Genomic DNA, 8,034 nt, shown 5'->3' with positions numbered 1-8,034 from the left:
GGCTTGGTTTCCAGACCCTGGATCATCTTGGTTGCCCCCACTGCACATGTACCAGCTTGTCAATAACTTTAAATTTTTATGCCCAAAATTGGATGCAGTATTCCATGTATGGTCTGACCAAGGCAGAATAGAGTGGTATTATGACTTCCCTAGATTTGGTCATACAGTGGTGCCTTGCAAGACGAAATTAATTCGTTCCGTGAGTTTTTTCATCTAGCGAATTTTTCGTCTTGCGAAGCACGGTTTCCCATAGGAATGCATTGAAAATCAATTAATGCGTTCCTGTGGTCAAAAAAAGTCGGAACAAAGCCAAATTTGGTACAAGAACAGTTTATTAAGTGCTCTTTAAAGTCACACATACTGTAAAGAGCATTTCAATAATGGAAGGAACAATAACTTAACTTTGTAAACATGGCAGAAAAGAGAAAAAGAGAAAATCAGTGCTGTGCATCCAAAAAATCCAAAAGCACCAAACCTCCCAGAAAACAATTCCCTGAACCACCCCCCAGCCACCCTGCACAGAAATCCAAAGCCTGAATTTTTTTTTTCAAAAATGGCAGTTCGCCCCAATGGTCACAGCAAGTCAGAAAAATGCAGAAAAACCTGCAAAAGCTTCCAGATTCCTGCAAACCCCTTCTCAACAACTCCCTGAACCACCCCCCAGCCACCCTGCACACAGAAATCCAAAGCCAGACATTTTTTTTCAAAAAAGGCAGTTTTGCCCAGTGGTCACAGCAAGTCAGAAAAATGCAGAAAAACCCGCAAAAGCTTCCAGATTCCTGCAAACCCCTTCTCAACAACTCCCTGAACCACCCCCAGCCACCCACCACTCAGAAAGCCAAAGCCAGGAATTTTTTTTTTCAAAAAATGCAGTTTGCCCCAATGGTCCCAAAAAATCAGAAAAAATCAGTAAAACCCCCCACAAGCTTCCAGATTCTTGCAAACCCCTTCTCAACAATTCCCTGAACCCCCCAGCCACCCTCCACTCAGAAATCCAAAGCCAGACAATTTTTTTTAAAAAAAGGCAGTTTGCCCCAATGGTCCCAAAAAATCAGGAAAAATCAGGAAAAAACCCCCACAAGCTTCCAGATTCTTGCAGACCCTTCCCCAACACCAAGTCCTTCAATTCCTAACACCCCAACCCAAAATCCAAAAACCCCAAAAAAGTTTTAAAAGTTTAACTTACCAAATGGCTGCAAAAGAAGTTCTGGAAAATCTTCGAAAAATCACAGAAGTCTTCAAAAATCGCAGAAATCGCAAAAAAGGCTACCACACCGTGTGCTATGAGTTGCTCCTCGAAGTCAAGTCGCAACTGCACCTCTTGAAGCAATGCACCCTGAGTATTAACGGTTTTAAGAAATAGGAAACAAGCTTGCAAGACGTTTTCGTCTTGCGAAGCAAGCCCATAGGGAAATTCGTCTTGCGAAGCACCTCTGAAAACGGAAAACCCTTTCGTCTTGCGGGTTTTTCGTCTTGCGGGGCACCACTGTACTTATCTTGATGCAGCCTAGGGTAGTGTTAGGCTTTTCTGCTGCTGCATGACACTGTCAACTGATGTTAAGCTTGTGGTCCACCAAGGTCCCTAGATCCTTTTCACATGTAAGCCAGGTGTCCCCCATCTTATATTTATGCATCTGGCTCTTCCTGCCTACTAAGTACAGAACCGTACATGTGTCCCTATTAAGATCCGTTTTGTTAGTTTGGGCCCACTTCGCCAATCTGTTAATGTCATGTTGATTCCTGATTCTGTCTTAGCTACCCCTCCCAGTTTGGTGTCATCTGCAAATTGGATGTGCATCCCCTCAATTCCTTCATCCAAGTCGCTTATAAAGACACTGAACAACAAGGGGCCCAGGAGAACTCTGCAGCACCCCATGTGTCACTTTCCCCCAGGATGACTAGGAACCATTAATGAGTACTTTGGGTTTGGTCTGCCAACCAGCTACAAATCTAACAGTTGCCTCATTCAACCCACATTTTACCAACTTCCTCACAAGAATATCATGGGGGACTTTGTCAAAAGCCTTACTGAAATCAAGATACACTATGTCCACAACATTCCCCTGATCCACCAAGCTTGTAACTCCATCAAAATGTAATGAGATTCATCGGAATGACTTATTTTTGAGAAACCCATGATGGGTCTTAGTAATCAGAGGCTGGCAAAGCATGTAAGACAGACATTGCATGGAGGATTCCGCATTGCAGAGATCATGAGAGGGGAAACAGTATTTCTGAAGTTTCATGGAGGAATTATAGAAAAATTAGCTGAAGGCAGATGTGCAGAAGAGGGACCGATTGAGGAAAAGAGAGGGAGGGGCTAAGAAGGGTGACTGGAAGAAAAAGAACCCAAAGACCTGTCAGGGAACTGCCATCGGAGCCAGAAGGAGAGGGAGGGCTTCAGAGGATTCTGGAGAGCGTCCCGGGAGGGAGAGAAGCAGCACATCTTCTGGGGAAGGAAATCAGCGTAGCACCAGTGGAGGAGGGGGGCAGAAGGGGGAATCGGCGAGGTGGCTCCAAGACTCCTCACCGGGAACCAGTGGGGAGAGCACGGGTCCTCTGGTGCCCACACCCTCCCTGCGCAGAAGGCTTCCGCGCAGGGAAAGCGGGCGGCGACTAGGCGTCAAAGAACTTTTATGCTGAAAGAAGTTCAAGAAACGCCCACTGACGGATTCTGCCAGCGATTGAGACAGCCACGGGTGAGTGGCTGTCCGGACAGGAAAGGTTCACTCAGGCAACCCAGCCAGGTGTTGGCACCGATTTACGCATGAGCAACCCCTAGAACCATTACAGCACTCCGTCAGTCCCTGACGTTGCTTGTGCGCAGCCCCGGAGAGGCAGCACGATGAGCCAAACAGAGCCGGCCGGAGGGACAGAGCAAGAAGCCTTGGTGCGAGGTCTGGTCGAGAGAAACCGAGACCTGGAGGCGCATGCAGCTACCATGATGGCGCGGCTGGAGGAGAGACGGGTTCAGGATACACAGGGCAGAGCCACCCCAATAGGGAGGAAGGTTCAGGGGCTGGTACACAAGTTTGGTGGAAAGCCCCAAGACAACAATGCATTCCGAACGGAAATCCAGTACACTTTAGAACTGCAGAAAGATGACTTTGCTGATGACGGGGAGAGAGTGGCTTACATTGTGGGACATCTGCAGGATGGGGCGCGTGAGTGGATCAGGCCCTTAATGGCGACGTGGAATGACGCATTGAAAGATCTCAAGAAGTTCTACCATGCGATGGACGCGATGTACTCCAGCGAGGTTGAGCAAAGTGTGACACACCGGGAGCTGATGGGGTGCAAGCAGGGGAGCCAGTCCGTCAGAAACTACTGGTCACGTTTTGCGATGTTAGTCCACAAGCTTGGGTGGGATCTGGGCTCTGAACCAATGCAGATGTTGTTTGAGGGGGGGTTTGTCCCCCGAAGTGAAAGACGAATTGTCCCGAGCGCCCCACCCACGGTCGATGGATGAACTCACAGGCTGTGCTTGCTATTGGTGTACGCCAGGAAGCGCGGGCTCAGGAGAAGCGGAAGATAAGAGCGGGACCAGTGGGGCCAGCAGCCAGGCCAGCAACCAATAGAAGTGCCCCAGCCTGACCCTCCCAAGGCAGCAATAGCCGTAGAGGTGGTGCTAGAACTCCCAAATGGGCACCCGGTCAAGGTGGAGGGACTGCTAGATTCTGGCAGCTCGTGCAATTTCTTCAGCAGAGACTTCGCCCTGGAGCACCAACTCCACCTGTTACCACTAGATTTTCCCTTGCAGGTGAACACCATAGATGGCAGGGAACTCCTGGGAGGAGAAGTGACACACCAGACACTGCCAATGCGAATGAGGGTCAGCAGGCACACGGAAACCATTGCCTTTCACGTGGCCACGCTGGCAGGACCCCCAATAATACTAGGAATGAGCTGGCTGGCAATGCATGACCCGGTGGTGTCATGGCATCAGCGGTCGATCACCTTTGGGTCAGCTTACTGCTCAGAACACTGTCTGGGGGAGGGGGGAGCCAAGATTGACTGTAGCCAGAGTGGCGGGGTTGGCCCTGGAGCTGAAAGGGCAGGTGCCACCACAATATGCTGATTTGAAGAAGGTCTTCAGTGAAAGGGAGGCAGACAAGTTACCCCCCACAGGCCCTTTGACTGCCAGATCAACCTGCTTCCAGGGGCTCAGTTACCAGTGGATAAGCTGTATTCCATGTCCGATCGGGAGATGCAGGAGCTGAGGCAGTTCCTTGACAAGAATCTGAAGAGAGGTTTCATAAGGGAATCGAAGGCGGTGGGGGGCAGTCCAGTGTTCTTTGTGGACAAAAAGGAGACTAATCAGCCCAGACTGGTCGTGGATTACAGGGCCTTGAACCTGGTATCAGAACCCGTGACCTTCCCAATGCCCAGGATTGACAATATTTTGACACGTGTGAGGCAGGGGAAGATTTTTACCAAGCTAGACCTCAGGGGAGCGTACAATTTAATTAGGATAAGGGAGGATGGAAAACTACCATGTTCACCCCCCTGGGGGCCTTCGAGTACTTAGTCATGCCATTTGGATTACAATCGGGCTCTGTCTGCTTTCAATCGTTCATGCACCAAGTGTTGGGGCCCCTGCTGTACAAGAACTGCGTAGCCTTTTTGGATGACGTCTTAATCTATTCGGACAATGAGAAACAACACGTCAGAGACGTCAGGGAAGTGCTACAGGGACTGCAGAAGCATCAGTTGTGGGTCAAGCTGGAAAAATGCCAATTTCACGCCCGGGAGGTCGAGTTTCTGGGGTACAGGTTGTCAGACAAGGGTCTAGCTATAGACCCGGGCAAGGTGAAGGCAGTGCTGGAATGGAAAGCCCCCCAAAACAGAAAGGATGTGCAGAGGTTCCTAGGCTTCAGCAACTTCTACAGGAAGTTCATAAAGAACTTCGCTCACTTGACAGCTCCCATAACAGATTGTCTCAGTAGCAAGAAGAAGTTCGCGTGGACAGAAAGTGCCCAGCAATCCTTTGAAAGGCTGAAGAAGGCGTTCGCTTCGGAAGAGCAGCTCCTACACGTACAATAACGCTGAGCATGTGTCCACGGGGATGAGCCCGTTCATGGCCAATTATGGGTGTCACCCCAGGGCCTTCCTGGGGAGGGGGGAGGAAGCTTGAAGTGTACCTGCGGCCGAGCAGTTTGTAGAAGAAATGGAGGCCTTGCACCAACAACTCAAGATGAACTTGGAGCGGGCCAAGGAAGTTTACAAGAGGCAGGCGGACAAGCACTGTCGGGAGGGGGAGGCCATACGGGTAGGAGACCGGGTGTGGTTGTCAACCCAAGGATTACCCCTAAGGGGAGGGTGCAAGAAGTTGCAGCCTAGGAGGCTGGGGCCTTTTGAGGTAACACAGCAGGTGAACCCAGTGGCGTTCAAACTCAGGTTGCCGAACAGCATGAAGATACATCCGGTGTTCCATAGGTCCCTAATCACACCGTACAGGGAGGAGCGGGAATTTCCGGGGCGGGAGGGAGGAGTCACCACCCACCCGCAGGCAGGAGAGGGAACACCGCAACCAAGCTACGGAAATCCTTGATTCAAGGTGGCGAGGTCGCCAGGTGGAGTACTTGGTAGCTTGGGAGGGAGAACCCAGGTCAGAAAACACGTGGGTCCCCGCTGAGTCAATCAAGGACGGATATCTGGTGGAAGAATTCCACAGTTTGTTCCCGGATAAGCCAAAACCACTAGCGAGATTCTGGGAGGAAGAATTTGGAACCACAGACGACGAAGGGGACTTTGTGGGTTTTCCAGCCTCCGAAGAGGAGGGAGGAGAGGTGTCAGAGGGAGAAGAATCAGACTGGGAGGTCATCATCATCATCAACCTTTTATTCGACCGTCAGTCAGAAAAGAAACATTTGTCAGTACACAGTTAAAAACATCGAAAAAGATTTTAAAACTTAACTAACACTAAAATGGGTTAAACAGATAGCCCTATATCAATACAGTCAATTATAGTCTTGCGACGCTTAAAAGCTAAAAAAAGAAATTTGGCCACCAAGGAAGGTATAGCTCTAGTGACATTATTTAGCAAGTGTAAAACCTGGTTTTCTCCGGGTAGGAAGCTAAATTGACGTAGAAGTGGGGCTATAAAATTTTGTCTAAGCTCTGCATAAGAAGGGCAAGTCAAGAGAATGTGTTCGGTGGACTCAAGCACACCCATGGCACAATGACATGTTCTCTGGGCGTATGGTACTCCCCTGTACCTTCCCCACAATATCGCAGAGTCAAGGACATTTAATCTAGCCACTGTAAAAAGTCTGTGGTATTCCACATAGTAGATTTCTGCAAGGTAGGGGGCTGGTATGGTCCGGTAAATCTGGTCCCCTAGGACCATCCCTGGTTTTACCTGGGCTATGTCCTCTTGCCTGGCAATGTCACTCAGTCTCCGGGAAATCACAGTTCTAGCTTGATTGTACGTCATAGATTCAAGGTAAAGGTGAGACAATCTGCAGGATTGAACCTCATTAATGACCTCCCTTTCCCACGATGATTGGAAATCGTCCCTCAATATCAAGGGGGCAATACCCACTGGTTTAAAACAAAGCTTGAGCCATAGCCAGAGCTTCGTCTTCAAGGCCACGTACCGTAGAGCTTGCCAGCCGACCTCTAATCTCATAACCGCACCCGCTACCAGGGGGGGAATCCTAAGGATGGCTCTAAGGAAATGCGTTTGAATAGAATCCAGTTTCAAAAAATCCCTACGGGAGCCTAAAGAGATGCCCACCAAAAGAAGGGGGAGGACTTTCATTTGAAAGAGTCTCAAAGCTATCTTCACTGATTGAGCCTGATTCTTAGCATATAGAGATCTAATCTGGATGGCTGCTTTAGATGCATTAGTTGTTATATAGTCTCTATGGGCCAAAAAAGACCTATTTGACCGTATTACTTGTCCCAGATATTTGAAGCAGTTAACCTGTTCTAGGGGGATCCTGTTCATCGACCATCGATGGATTCTCGGTCGGGCAGAGAAGACCATGATCTTGGTCTTAGCATAGTTGGGTTGGAGCTCATGCTGATCACAGTACTCATGTAGCGCTTGCAACATTCTCCTCAGTCCAATAGGGGATCTGGCAAGAAGTGCGGCATCATCCGCATACAGAAGAACATTCAGAGATCGGCCTGCTAATTTGGGGGGGTGGAATGCATCATTGGCCATGTGAGTCACCAGTGAATTAATGTAAAAGCTAAACAATGCTGGGGCCAATAAACAACCCTGTCTTACCCCTCTAGTGGTGGTAACAGGGTTGGAGACTAGGCCTTTATTGTCTAGCCTGATTCTCAGAAAGGTGTTTGTATGGAGTCTGATAATCAGATGAAGGAGACGACGATCGATCTTTGTAGCGGCCAGTTTTGACCATAGCTGCTTTCTAGAGATTCGATCAAATGCCTGCTTAAGGTCAATAAAAGCCACATGAAGACCCTTTGGGGCTTTGCCGGCATACTTTTCCGCCAGGTGATTCAATGTTAATATTTGGTCTGTGGTAGATCTTCCAGGACGAAAACCCGCCTGTTCATCGGCAATGATATTGTCATCCTCCATCCATTTCGATAGTTTGTTTAGCAGGTACCCCGAGTAAATCTTCCCAATAACATTTAGCAAGCTGATTAGACTGGGAGGTCCACCCTGCGGGGAGAGATCGGAGCGGGTGGGGAACTGGTTTTGAATCCTCAGAGGATGGTGACAGCTCCTTCAGGGGATTCCCCGCATCGTCGGCTGAGTAAGGAGACGAGGTTGTATCGGAAGATCACGCCAGGGGTGGAGGGGGCCCTGGGGAGGAGGTGGATGTTAGGGAACTGCCATCAGAGCCAGAAGGAGAGGGAGGGCTTCAGAGGGATTCCGGAGAGCGTCCCGGGAGGGAGAGAAGCAGCACATCTTCTGGGGAAGGAAATCAGCGTAGCACCAGTGGAGGAGGGGGGCAGAAGGGGGAATCGGCGAGGTGGCTCCAAGACTCCTCACCGGGGACCAGCGGGGAGAGCACGGGTCCCTCGGTGCCCACACCCTCCCTGCGCAGAAGGCTT

Source organism: Podarcis tiliguerta, assembly GCF_965153285.1.
Source record: "Podarcis tiliguerta genome assembly, chromosome: 3".
Taxonomy (NCBI): domain Eukaryota; kingdom Metazoa; phylum Chordata; class Lepidosauria; order Squamata; family Lacertidae; genus Podarcis; species Podarcis tiliguerta.
The sequence above is the reverse complement of the archived record's forward strand: the minus strand, read 5'-3'. Positions refer to the sequence as shown.